This window comes from Loxodonta africana, chromosome 4, assembly GCF_030014295.1.
Source record: "Loxodonta africana isolate mLoxAfr1 chromosome 4, mLoxAfr1.hap2, whole genome shotgun sequence".
Lineage (NCBI taxonomy): Eukaryota > Metazoa > Chordata > Mammalia > Proboscidea > Elephantidae > Loxodonta > Loxodonta africana.
In genome coordinates, this window is record NC_087345.1 from 165150697 (window position 1) to 165165842 (window position 15146).

The 15146-nt window shown below is 40.0% G+C and overlaps 1 pseudogene; it reads right to left on the reverse strand.

The window, feature by feature from the left end:
* Positions 1–13247: 13247 nt before the first annotated feature.
* Positions 13248–14221, reverse strand: LOC104845972 (sodium/potassium-transporting ATPase subunit alpha-1-like; annotated as a pseudogene).
* Positions 14222–15146: the final 925 nt, after the last annotated feature.

Here is a 15146-nt window from a genome sequence, read left to right on the forward strand (position 1 = left end):
TTAGGAAGCAGATCACCAGAGTTGTCTTCCGAGGTGCCTCTGGGTGGGTTTGAACCAATAACCTGTCAGTTAGTAGTTGAGCACTTAACTGTTTGTGAAAATCATTAAAATCCTTTCAATACTTTGGCTTGGAAATTTCCTATATTTTTGTTTCTTTTTGGTTTCATTATATTCCTGCCTTTTCTCTGTTGGGAAAACATTTCCAGCTTCTAGACCTGCAGAGAAGGTAGGAAATTTAATGAAAATCTATGAAAGTTTGATTACTTTTAGCTATCTCTCCTTGAAATTTCTTTGTATTTCTTAAATGTTTAATGTTAAATGATCCCTAAGGAGCTCAACTTTTTAACTACTTAGAAGTTTAATCTACAATACTCAAGATAACCACCTCAGAGACGAACATCCAAAAAGAGAGAATAACAGAAAGAAAAGAGTTGTTAATGCAGATCTCCTGTCTATGGAATCACTAGCCTCAATTCCAAATTCCTCCCTTCCTGAACAGTGCCTGTGGACAGTTTACACATCCCCCCTGTGGCCATTAAAATTCTTTTTTAAAGCTTGCAGCTTTGATCTCCCCTCTCCTCAGCCTCCTGACTTCTATGGCTATTGCCCTTGGGACAACATAGACCAAACTTGGTCGTTTCCCAACTGAGTTGTTTGGGCTCTTTCCAGAGACAGGCTTACAGAAGTTCAATAAAACAAAACAAAACAAAACAAAACAAAACAAAACAAAACAAACCTGTCCCAGTAGAGTTGATTCTGACTCACAGCGACCTGGTAGGAGACTAGAACTGCCCCAAAGGCTTTGCAAGGCTGTAATCCTTAGGAAGCAGACTGCCACATCTTTCATCCGTGGAGCAGCTGGTGGGTTCAAACTGCCCACCTTTTGCTTAGCAGACAAGTGCTTAACCACTGTACCACCAGGCTCCTTAGTAGCTCCTTCCAAAGACCCAAACCAAACCCATTGCCATCAAGTGGGTTATGACTCATAGAAACCCTGCAGAACAGAGTAGAATTGCTCCATAGGGTTTCCAAAGAGTGCCTGGTGGATTCAAACTGCCAACCTTTTGGTTAGCAGCTGTAGCTCTTAACCACTGTGTCACTGGAAAGGAAGACGGCACAAACGCAGCTTCAGCAGCCCCATCACTGCGCTTCATGGGGAACTAAAACATTTTCAAGATATGTTTTAGCTTCGTAGTGCTGCTGTTACAGAAATACCACAAGTGAGTAGCTTTACAGAACAGACATTTATTTTCTTACACTTTAGAGGCCAAAAGTCCAAATCAGAGCCTTGTTCATGTCAATGCTGTCACTGAAGGTAGCACACGTGTTCCTTGGTTCCTTGACTTGTAGACTGTCTTCACTTGGCAACTCTCTGCGTGTCTAATCTGCTCTTTCTATAACTCAGAAGTGATTTGATTTAGAAGCCATTCTATTCAGATACCATCTAATTAACATAACAAAGAAAACCCTATTTCCAAACAGGATTATATCTACAGCTATTGTAGTTGTTTTGTGCTATTGAGTCTATTCCAACTCATGCTGACACTATAGGACAGGGTAAAAATATCCCATAGGGTTTCCTAGTCTGTAATCTTTACGGAAGCAGATTGCCAAGTTTTTTCTCCTGTAGAGCTGCTTCTAGGTTTGAGCCATCAACCTTTCAGTTAGCAGCTGAGCTCTTGACCATTGAACCACCAGGGCTCCTTTCTACAAGTGTAAGGATTTTGTCCTGCAGAAGCGGGTGTCTACCACCTTGTATACATTTCTGCAGTGGTTTCCAAATGGTTTTGATCACGTACCCAAAGGTGAAAAAATTTGAGCATGCTCTCCCCACTATCTGCATTTTTAAAAATTTACACAAATAACAATGAAAAAAAGAACCACGAGATTGAAGACATAAATGTAAATAGAATTTCTAATATCTTCTTCTCACTCCACAATGGATCACTTGTAATCCCACTTTGGGGACTATTGCTTGGGTGCATCTTGGTTAGGGTGTCTCAGCCACTAGCTGTATGTTTTGCTGCTCCTGTTGCTAGTAGCAAACTTTTCTCTGTGTTATGGTTTCTTACTACCTTCTTTCAAGGTGGATCTCCCCTTTGCTCTGCTTACTGTGGTGTTGACTCCTTCTGCCTGTGTCACATACAAACCCCCTAAGGAAGGGGGTCTGGTGCAACCCCCCAGTCGCTGTGCTGTGTGGAGTTGTCTCCTCCCCATGCCTCCAGGGAAGTGGACCAGCCTAAAAGCCTCTGTGGAATCCGGTGCTGGGCCTGGTTCAGCCATCTCCAGCCAGGGCAGAAATGCTACATTCTAGAATCACGCCAACTGTGTGTAGGTGGACATGACAGTCACTCACAGGGACCTTGCATGGCTGGTCCAACACAGGGGTACTCCTTTTCTCACAGCTGTTCTTCTTCTGGTCCTTGCAAGGGTGCTTGATTAAAGATTCTGATTTAATTCCTCCTTTCTGTATGTGGTCCTCATTCTTCTTCCACTTCAAGCATCCCCAAACCCCTCAACTTCAGTCACATGTTATGTATTAAGTCCACAAATGGCAAGGCCCCACTGTGCCTCCCTGTGCCTACCTTCTAACATCTCTAGTAATGATATACCCATTTAACTCACTCTTTGTTAATAAAAGCCTGTCTCTTGAGAAACATAATATGGGTTGGGTTAAAATCCAATATAAGTGACAGAATTTTCAGGACAAACTGGCACATCTCAGGCTGAGCTCTCTTTGTACACTGAACCCTTTCCAGGAGGTAAAAGGGTAGCTCTGTGCCTACTTCCTCAGCCTTGTTTGAGAGTTTTCCATCTAGAACCAACTGATAGCAGTAAGTTGTCCCAGTCGTCTTCCTTCTAGGATCCTATGGGCATTTGTCCAAACTGCATCCATAGCACTTGGCACACCATGGCTTCATACTACATGTCCACAGAGGGCAAGAAGACAAGGCTGCTTCTGGGTCTCACTCCATCTGTGGGAAGTTGTGTCAAGTGGTGACTCAAAGCAATGGCCCTGCAGCTAGACCACCTGCGTCCCTAATCCCAGCTTTGCCACATAGTAGCAGTGTGACATGAGCAAATCACTTAACCTTTTTGTGCCTTGGTTTCCTCATCTGTAAAATGGTGATAAGAACAGTGCTGATATGATAGGATTATTGTGAAGATTGACACTGAATTCATATACATGTATGAATTCAATGTTAATCTTATATATATATATATATATATATATATATATGTAAAACCAAACCTGTTGATGTCTAGTCATTTCCAACTCATAGCAATGGGAAACTGAACTTCCCAGAGCCTGTGACTTTCACGGAGGTGACAGGGTTACTAGTGGCAGAACCAGGTCTAATGGCTCCAAAGCCTCTGCCTTTTCTGCTGTTCCATGTTCCCCATGGTGTAAGGAGAGCTTAGAGGGAGGCCTGCTTGTCCAGTACCTCAAGCATCCAGAACCTTGGGGAGTAGGAGTCACCCCAGGAGGGAGAGTCCAAAGTTTCCTTGACATGTCTCTTAAGCCACCTACTGCCATTCAGTTCCAAAACTGGTCATCACAAACTGGCATTTATTTGATTAGAATTAAGAGGCAGACAAATTACTGTGCTAAATTCAAGTGCCTGATGGAATTTCACCACAGGCTTGTCTTCTTCAGTATTTCTTGTTTTTTAAAAATGTTGACTCTAGTTGGTGGCTTATGCAAGAAAAATCAGAAACTCAAAGACATTTATTGTGGAGCCAGGGGAAAAATTGAAAAGAGCGAGGAGTGGGGGCAGTTAATTTTAAGGTTTTTTTTTTAATCGTCTGCAAAAAGAGCTAATGCCTGCTTACTTTCTAAACCAAATGGGAGTTTGCAGAAATCAGTATTTAATGATTGAAAAATAGGTTTGTAAATAATTCAGACAAATGCTAAAAATAGCTAGACAATAAACTTTTAAAAAATATTTCACTGTAGCATATTGCTACTATGATTTTACATTTTGACTGTGCCTTGATTTGGTTATTTCATATCACGTTTGTAATGTTTACTTCTTAAATCACAAATCGAAATTAAATACTGACTACTTCTAATTATAAGGACCTCTGGTAGCACGATGGTTAAGTGCTCTGCTGCTAACCAAAAGGTTGCCAGTTCGAACCCACTCAGACACTCCACTGCAGAAAGACTTGGCAATCTGCTTCTATAATGATTACAACCTAGAAAACCCTATGGGCAGTTCTGTTTTGTCACATGAGGTCACTATGAGTCAAAATCGACTCGACAGCACCTAACAACAGTAAAAACTCCTAATTATGAAATCCCTGGGTGGGTGCAAATGCTTAACAAGTGTGGCTGCTAAATGAAAGGTTGGAGGTTTGAGTCCACCCAGAGGTACCTCAGAAGAAAAGCCTGGTGATTTCCTTCCCAAAATCAGCCATTGAAAACCTTATGAAGCAAATGGGGTCACCATGAGTCAAAAGCCAACTGGCTAGCACCTAAAAAAAAAAAAACCAAAACCATTGCCGTGAATTCTGACTCATAGCGACCCTCTGGGACAGAGTAAAACTGCCCCATGAGTTTCCAGGGAGTGCCTGATGGGTTTGAACTGTCAACGTTTTGGTTAACAGCCACAGCTCTTAGCCACTATGCCACCAGTGTTTCAGATAGCAACCAGTACCTCCTAATCACAATGATTTTTTTCCCCATAGGTTGTTCTGAACAAATTCTCTCTGAAAGAATATTTGTTGCTTATGTGAGTAATTTGGTGAGATAATTATGATATAAGAGGGTACCACTAGTAATAATAACGTGAAATGAAGTAGCAGAAAATTTGGGATGAATTTCAGGAAAGTATCAGGATTTATTTAGATGGTATGAAATAGTCTTCTTAGGGAATAGGCAGAAATCCTGGGTGCTGAAAATATTAGTTAAGCCCCTGCATTAGTTATGAGGCTACTTATTCAGAAAGAAACATTCCGGTACTTTTTAAACACCATTCAGGAATATTCATCAAGCATACTTCTAATGCTGTCTCTCAGAAGACTTTGGCGCCTGTGAGTAAACACTGAGTTTTAATTTCACCACAAGTAATTACTTTCCAAAGTAATTTTCTTCAGAAGTAGAAATGGCCTGACTCCATTTACGTACTTGGAGGGATAGAAATTCTTACCTTAAAGAGCCATGATTTCATCTGTTCTAGAACTACAGAACTAAAGGCAAGAAACTACCTCCTTAGTGAATCTGGTGAAGGTCCTCTTGAGGAGAATCCTTAAGTCACACCAATACACAGGCCACCAACCCAGACTCCAATGTCTCGGTCTTATTCATCTGACTTGGGCATTTTTCTGGGGATGAGGATTTTTTGTAAGTTTCCCAGGTGGTTCTAACGTGCAGCCAGGATTGAGAATCACTGCTCCAGAACTGTGGAGATTTGCGTCCCCGACCCTTTACCTGCACTGCACACCTGACTCTGCTTTCCTAATTCTTGTCTTTGCCACCTCCACAGTTTCATCTGAACTTGAGGAAAATGGCCTATAATATCTCCACCAAAGTTCTTAGCCCTTTTTAATTCACTGGTCCCTTTGAGAATCTGATAAAAGCCATGGACCCTCTTCTAGTAAAATGCACATTTTCTTGGATACAATTTAAGCATGTTCTAGAACCACTGTCACTGTTACTATTCAATATTTCACAGAGGATCTAATTATTAGAATAAATCAAGAAAAAAATCAAGTAAATGATCTGGAAAACTACTAGAATTATAAAAGAATTAACTAATGGGATTGGATACAGGAATGTACAAAATTGATGGCATCTACCATTACCAGTGAGAAAATGTAAAGTCACTATCTTACCTACATAATGCCTGGATCCAGACGCTCTTATTTTGATCTAGCTGGAGCTGTTGCCTCTGTGTCTGAGCCCGGGAGGCTAGTACATGCGGCGTGTCCTGTCCCACAGAAGCAGGAGGCAGCACTAGTGAAGCCCGATGCTATACTCTATTGCTGTGCCGATTCAAAAAGCATTTGGAGTCCAAGAGTTAAAGGGCCAAGAATATGACTCAAAACAAAAGCAGAATTCAAATAATATAACCTCATAAAGGTTACAGACAATGCCATGCGGTGATTTGCTTAGGTCTGGGTGGCTAGAAGGGAGCTTGGGTGGTGTAACCCACAAACGCTCTGCTGCTAACCCAAAGGTGGGCCGTTTAAACCCTCTCAGTGGCTCTGCAGGAGAAAGACTTGGTGACCTGCTTCTGTGAAGATTACAGCCCAGAAAACCCTATGGGGGAGTTCTATCCTGTCATACGGGGTTGCTATGAGTCACAATTGACTTGATGGCACCCAATAACAACAACAATGGGTTACTAGAACCAACCTCAACAGCAGGGCAGATAGGATTAGCCTGATTGGTATAGCTGGACTCACCTTGGTAGCTGGGAGACAGCGGATGGACACTACTGGAGACACTGAAAAAACAAGCACAAAGTCAAAACAGATTCTCTCTTTGGCAACTGCAGGGCATGCAATATTAACTGCAAAATCTCCAGCCACATACTCTTGGAGCTCCTGGCTCCCCGAAGAAGTCCACGTCTCTAACGCAGCGCTCACCATTTTGTACGACAACTCAGTATCTGCAACTACTCTCAAGCTTTTTATTCTTTTCCCATTATTGAAGAGTTTAATTTTAGGGCGGAAATTCAAGAAGCTATATAATTGGCACATAAAAGTTTATCTTATGGCAATTTAAGTACATTTTGGTATTGAGAGAGACAAATTTGATGCTGGATTACTTTGTTTTACAAGTTGATTAATAGTGAAATATGGTTTGAATAATTGATCCTTTTAGTATTCATTTAAACTGGAATTTTTCCATTGTAGAGGAGAAAGAAACAATGGTATACTTAATACAAATAAGGAAATGCTCATCACTCCATTTTTTTGAAACATTAAAAAAAAATTGCCTACCTTTCTGTACTTGGCAGCAGCCAAAGTTAGAAAATTAAGATGAAATAAATGATGAACTAAAATAATAAAATTACTCAAAAACAGAAAGTTTGTTTATATCGTTAACAACAGTAAACAGTGAAAAGTTGTCAAATATCAACACTGTCACCCAAAAGGCAATAGACCGAGTTTATGGATGAATTCTGTAAAACCTTCAAAGACCAGATAATTACCATTATGGACTGTTGAAGAGTATTAAAAAAGAAAAATAAACACTTCCTTATTTATTCTATATAGTTAGCATAACCCTAATGTCAAAAGTGGACAGGCATAGCACTTGAAGAAAGGCAAATTACAAGCCAGTTAGAAAATATGGATGAAGTACTTAAAATATTAACAAATCAAATCTAATAGTATATAAAAAATACATGATGACCAAGTAGGCTTCATCTCATGAATGGAAAGATGGTTCGTATTAATCTAATTCACCACATTAACAAATGAAGAGAGAGACCAAATTTAATCCTCAATCTTGATGATGATTATTAAAAACACATGTTGTAAACTAAGAATAGAAGGGAACTTGCTTAATTCCAAAAAGTAAAGTTGATGGTGAAGTTTAAGGGCTATTTCCACTATAAATGGCTGTTATGGATTGAATTGTATCCCACCAAAATATGTGTCAACTTGGCTAAGCCATGATTCCCAGTATTGTGTGCTTGTCCACTGTTTCGTCATCTGATGTAATTATCCTATGTGTTATAAATCCCAACCTCTAGGATGTTAATGAGGCAGGATTGGAAACAGTTATGTTAATAGGGCAGGACTCAATCTACAGGATTAGGTTATATCTTGAGTCAATCTCTTTTGAGATATAAAAGAGAGAAGTGAGCAGAGAAGAGAAGGACCACATGCCACCAAGAAAGAAGCCCCAGGAGCGAAGCACGTCTTTTGGATCCAGGGTCCCTGCACTGAGAAGCTGCTAGACCAGGGGAAAATTGATGACAAGGACCTTCCCCGCCCTGAATTTGAACTTCTAGCTTCCTAGGCTGTGAAAGAATAAATTTCTGTTTGTTAAAGCCATCCACTTGTGGTATTTCTACTATAACCAAAAAAGCCACACCCAGTGCCGTCAAGTCGATTCCGACTCATAGCGACCCTATAGGACAGAGTAGAACTGCCCCACAGAGTTTCCGAGGAGCACCTGGCAGATTCGAACAGCTGACTCTTTGGTTAGCAGCCGTAGCACTTAACCACTACGCTACCAGGGTTTCCATTTCTGCTATAGCAGCACTAAATAACGATAACACTAGCAAAAATACAAGGATAACCACTGTCACTGTTGTTATTCAATATTTCATGGAGGCTCTAATTATTAGATTAAATCAAGAAAAAATTCAAGTAAATGATCTGGAAAACTATTAGAATTATAAATGAGTTAACTAATGAGACTGGATAGAGGAACATACAAAATTGATGGCATCTACAATTGCCAGTTAGAAAATGTAATGAATTAAAAGATGACATTTACAATTAGCAAAGCATTTCTAAGATACCTAAGAACAAATGTTCAAACCATATGAATACAATTAAAAAAAAATTTACAGGGCATACACCAAGGCCTAAACAAATATATATATATATTTCCTGGGTGAGAAAATCCAATATTACAAAGACAACAACTCTACTGACAATTTATTGAATAAATTAAATACAACCCTAATTAAAATTCTACCAGAAATTTGTAACAAACTTGAAAAGTTAATTCTAAAGATTATATGGAAGAGAAACGTGCATAAGAATAGCAAGGACATTTATGAAAAAGAAGAACAAAGAGAGGGATGAGGCTTCCCCCACCAAGCAGGAAATTATACTATAATTCTATAGTCAATGAAACAGTGAGGCAGCGGCACAGGAATAGACATATCAGTCAGTGGAACAAAAGGAGTCCTGAGGACAACTCCTGTAAACACGGGCTTTCAGTTTCGAGACAGCAGCATTTTAAATCATTTTGAGATAAATCAGTTGATTAAACCAATTTAATAAATGGTTACTGGACATTTTCACACACATTTGAAAAACATAAAGCTAGAATCAACCTAAAGCCTGCAGGTTTACCAGAGATGGATTTTTTATAAAAGCCCCTTCAGAAGGCAATTTGCCATCCTGTATAAAAATGATAAAACAAAATTACAAATATAGGGGGGCATTTTTATAATATTGAGGCAAAGTAAGCCTTCCTAAGCAAAGCACACATTCTTGAAGTACAAAGGAAAGCAAGCAGGTTATCTCTTTTTAAAAATTAATATAAAAAGGACATAGTAAGCAGAATTAAATATAAGCAAAGACTGTGAAAATATTTGCAATATATTTAACGGGTAAAGGATTACTATCCAGAATATGTAAAGAGGACACATAATAAGAAAAAAAACCCTCTTTTTATCTCAAGTGGCTTAAAATCTCATATCTCAAAACAGCTAAGGGATATAAATAAACAATTCATAGAAGAGGAGATGAAAACGGACAATCTCAATCTTATAGAGAACCAGGGAAATACAAACTAAAACTTAAAAATCTGTTTTAATCACCCACTTGTTAAAATTAAGAAGAATGCTTATATCAAGTATTTGGTGATGATGCAGGAAAACACACAAAAACACATATTCCTACAAACCGTAAGTGAAAGTGTGGCTTGATGTAGCCTTTTTGGAAGGTAATTTGCCATTCTGTATAGATGATAGAAAGTCCTCATCATTTGACTCATGAATTGTATTTCTAGGATTCAAGTCTTCAAAAATGTTTACACATATATTTAAAACTATATGCACAAAGATGTTCATCTCAGCATTGCTTCTCAGCTTGAAAAATTAGAAGCAATCTAAATATTCATCAAAATAGTATTTTTGTTACTATTAAATACTCCGTAGCCTTTAAAAAAAATCAAGTCACAAAACCTATAGCTAATATGATGCCATTTATGAATCCTTCCTCATCGAAATATGTGTATGTGTGGGTGTGGGTGTGTGTGTGTGTGTGTGAATACAAAGAAAAGGCTTAAGAAGGATCCCCCAAGTGTTGCCAACAGAGACTGTCATGAGGACAAGCCACATCTCTCTCCTGCAGTGTCTGGTGAGTTTGAACCAAGGACCTTTCAGTTAAGAGCCCAGCTCTTAACCATTGTGCCACTAGGGCTACTTATTTGAGTATTAAAAACATAAAATATAAAACAATGAGATATGAAGAATTTTATTTGTACCACATTGCCCAATGACCATGAATTCTCAACTCCTACCCCTTTCTGCTTGAGCTAACAGATCCTCTTGATTACCTGGCAGGTGAATACAAGTCTTTAGTCCTCCTCTCCATAGCAAAATCTTTCACTTGAGCACTGAGGTACAATGATGAGCTCAACAGTCAAAAGGCAAATCACAAACTGGAGAAGATAATCACAAGGCATTTATGTGAAAAGACTTATATCCAGATGATATTAAAAGTTAAAAAGAAAATTCCTATAAATCAGTAGGATAGACAACCAAATTAAAAAGAAATGGGCAGAAGTAAAGACATGGAATGGCAGAGTAAGAACCTCCCAAAATCCATATATCTGATAAGGGTTTAATATCCAGAATATACAGAGAACTCCTACAACTAAACAACAAAAAGACAAACAGCCCAATTGAAAATGAGAAAGGACACAAACATTTCTCCAAAGATGTACAAATAGCCAGTGAGCAATGAGAAAGATGTTCAATGTCATTCATGCTTAAAAAAAAAAAAAAGCACACACACACACACAATAAGATACCACCCCACACCCACTAGGATGGCTATCATCAGAAAAAAGGAAAATAACAAATGTTGGCAAGAATATGGAAAAACTGGAGCCCTCACTCATTCCTGGGGGACTGTAAAATGGTGCAGCTGCTGTGGAAAACAGTTTGGCAGTTCCTCAAATAATTTAACACAGAATTGCTATATGACCCAGTGATGCTACTCCTAGGTATATAACCAAAACACTTGGAAAAGTAGGGACTCAAATGGATTCTTGTACCAAAAAAACCCCGAAACCCACTGCTGTCAAGTCGATTCCAACTCATAGTGACCCTACTGGACTGATCAGAACTGCCCCATAGGGTTTTCAAAGAGTGGCTGGTGGATTGAACCGCTGACCTTTTGGTTAGCAGCCGAGCTCTTAAGCACTGTGCCCCCAGAGCTCCAATGTTTATTGTAGCATTATTCACAATAGCCAAAAGGTGGAAACAACCCAAGTGTTTATCAACAGAAGAATAGATGAACAAAATGTGGTGTACATATATATCCATACAATGGAATGTTAATTCAGCTAGCTATAAAGAGAAATGAAGTTCTAACACTTACTATATGTAGGTGAACCTTGAAAACATGCTGAGTGAAGTAATTCAGACACAGAACGACAATACTGTTTCATCCCACTTACAAGGAATAACTAGACTAGGCAAATGAATTAGTGATGAAGGCTTTTAGTACTGGGGGAGGGGACAAGGGGAGTTATCGCTTAAGGGGTGCTGAGTTTCTGTGTGGGGTGATGGAAAACATTTGGAAATGGATAGTGGTGACAGTCGTACAACATGGTGAATGCAATTAATGTCACTGAATTACACACTTAAAAATGGTTAACGTGGTAAATGTTGTGTTAGATATGTTTTACGACAATAAAAAAAAGAGATGGGCAAAAGACTTCCACAGCTACTTCTTAAAAAAAAAGCGTATCTAAATGACAACAAGCATATGAAGAAACGCTGAACATTATTAGTCAGGAAGAAAATAAAAATGAAAAGCAATATGAGATACTACTCCCTATACACCCACTCAGCTGGGAGCCCTGGTGGCCTAATGGTTAAGAGCTCAGCTGCTAACCAAAAGGCCAGCAGTTCAAATTCATCAGCCACTCCTTGGAAACCGTATGGGGCAGTTCTACCCTGCCCTATAGGGTCACTAGGAGTCAGAATTGACTCGACGGCAGCAGGTTTGGTTTTATACACCCACTAGATTGGCTATAATTTAAAGACACAATATTCAGTTTGGTAACAATATGAGCAAACCGGAACCCTAATTCTTTGCTTTTGGGAGTGTAAATTGGCACAATCACTTTGGAGATAAGTTAGCAGTATACACTAAAATGAAGTGTATGCCTCTTTTTAAGATCCAGCAATTCTACTTCACAGTATCAACCAAAAACCAAACTCGTTGCTGTCGAGTCGACTCCAACTCCTAGCAACGGTAAAGGACAGAGCAGAACTGCCCCATAGGGTTTCCAAGGCTATCAATCTTTATGGAAGCAGACTAACGCATCTTTCTCCTGCGGAGCGGCTAGTTGGTTTTCCAGCTGAAGACCTATTAGTTAGTAGCTGAGCACTTAACCACTGCACCAGCAGGATTCCGAAGTATAAGTACATATCCAGCAAAAATGAGTAGAAACATCCATCAAAAGACATGTACAAAAATATTCATAGTAGGTTTATTAATAATAACAAAAAACTGTAAACCACTCAAATACAATGGAATACTATATAGCAATAAAATAAACACACATTTAAAAAAATCACCAAGATGCACATTTAAAGTTAGTTCACTTTACTGTATATACATCTCAATTAATTATTACACTAAAAAAAATTGACTAAAATGGTATTTGTTTGGAGGTGTTAGTGTGGGATCATGGGGTACAGAAAGGAGGGCCCACATAAAACAACTAGGGTAAGGCTGAGTTTGCTCTTTAGTTTTTGCAACTAAATAAAAAAAAAAACAGGGTCATCAAATTATTATTTGGTTCTAAATATTTTCACATTTTTATTAGATTACTTATTGCAGCCATGTGTTAACGCTGAATTGCGATTTTTCTATTTTTCCTACTTACCTTTTTGTTATTAATTTTAACTTAATTTTGGTCAGGAAATGTAGTCTGTGTGATACCTATTCTCTGAAACGTGTTGAGAATCCCTTTATGCCCCAGTATGTGATCAGTGTTCATTAACGTTGCTTTTTGTGCCTGAAATTAACTTGCACTATCCAGTTGTTTCAGAAAGGAGCTCTGGTGGCCCAATGGTTAAGAGCTAGACTGCTAACGAAAAGATCCTCCATTTGAACTCACCAGCAGCTCTGGGGGAGAAAATACCTGGCAAACTGCTCCCATAAAGATTACAGCCTAGGAAACACTACGGGGCAGTACTACTCTGTCGTGTGGGGTCACTATGAGTAGGAATCAACTGTACTGTACACAAGCTCCTCCCCCGCCCGCCCCCGGCCCAGCCCCCACATAGCTACATTAGCTCCAGGCTTCATTCCTGTAGCCTCGCTTCCCGCACGGGCTTCGGGACTTTCCTACCAGGGTAGAGTTCGGAATTCCAAGACTGTAGGACACAGTGGTGGAGGCGGCTGAGGGACGCAGAGTGTGTGGCACGATGCTCTCCGAGGCGTGCAGGATGGGGGACTAGGAGTAGGTTTCCTTCTCCCCCCCAGCCACCAGGGCGCCGCCTAATGCTGAGTTTTCGTACTTCAGCGTTTGAAGCGCTCCTTGGAAACTCTATGAGGGCAGTTCTACTCTGTCCTACAGGGTCGCTATGAGTCGGAATCGACTCGACGGCACCGGGCACTGGGCTTGGGCTGGGCATAAGCAAAGATGGGAGGGAGGAGGAGAAGACACAGAACCACCAGATAGGCTTGAGGAGACACATCCTCAGGGCTACAACCAGGCCAGGGCAGTAGGAAAGGAACGCAGCAGCAAAGGCAGTCTCTTCAAAGAGGACAGATATTAAGATCTTGTTCTTCATACCTGGCTGGAAGACTGAATTCCTCCTGGTTTTGCGGAGACCAAGTCAGCCCACTGCACCACCGCAACGCTGACCAAGAAGGCGGGTGTGGCAGGTGAATTCCACGATTTTCCTCTGCTCATAGGTGCACTGCTGCCCGTAGCTGTTAGCCGTATCGTTGACCTAGCAGTCATCCTGGTCCACTCAGATGCCCAAGAGGTCCAAAGGGAGGAGTGCATTCTCAGCCAGAATCACGAAGTGAAGAAGTCCCCCAGGGCCTGGATCATACCAATCTGTCCATAGGCCATACTGATCAGCAGCTGGTTCACAAGTTTGTCTGTTTTGGGATTTCTAGGCTGCTTCATCATGACCTCACTCTCAGCTTGCTCACAAACCAGAGAGATGGTGGGAACCATGTCAGCGTCCAAGTCAGTGGTGACGGTCTCCGGTGGTGGTGGAACGTTCGCAATCAAAACACACCACCAAGAATTGTTGCAGGCCATACTCTGTCCATTAGACCCAGCTTGTTAATTGTATTGTTCTAATGTTTTATCCTTTCTGATATTTTGGTCTTCCAGATCTACAAATGACTGAGAGATATTTGATATCTGCCACTAGAATTGTAGACCCGCCAATTTATACTTAGTCGTATCAATTTTTCCTTTACTCATTTTGAGACTGCTATGCTGAATTTAATCTTTTTTTCAATATAGTGACATTCTAGTAATGCTTTATAAGTGCAACACTGTTTTCTTTTTGTATTAATGTAACTATGCCCACTTTTTTTTTTTTTTTTCCTTTTTTGGTGGACTTACAGGGATCTTATAGGACAGAGCAGAACTCCCCATAGGGTTTCCTAGGCTGCAAATCTTCATGGGAGCAGATTGCCAGGTCTTTTCTCCCACAGGGTGGCTGATGATTTCAGCCGACCGAAGTTTTGATTAGCAGTGGAGCACTTAACTTTTGTACCACCAGAAATGTTTTTGGTGGTAGGGAGGGAGGATAGTTTCAAACTTGCACAAAAGCAGTTGAAAGAACTGTCATACCCCTTTACCCATATCCCCAAAATGTCAGGATTTTACCACACTTGCCTCTCTCTCTTTTTCTCTCTCAGTGAGGCTTCTTTAAAGGAAGGAAGGGAGGGAGGGAAGGAGGGAGCAAAGAAAGAAGGAATGAAGGGAGGGAGGGAGGAAGGAAGGAAGGAAAAAAGGAAGGAAGGAAAAAAGGAAGGAAGGAAATGTGAATTTTTCCTTTGATTACTATTTGCATGGTATATTAATTCCCTCTTTTAATTTTTAGTCGTTCTGTTTTAGTGTGCTCCTACGCATGGCATAGAGTTGAATTTTTTGTTAATCTAGCCTAATGACCTTTGTCTCTAATTGAAGAGTTTAGTCTATTTTTATCAGGATTTTTTTTTTTTTTTATGTA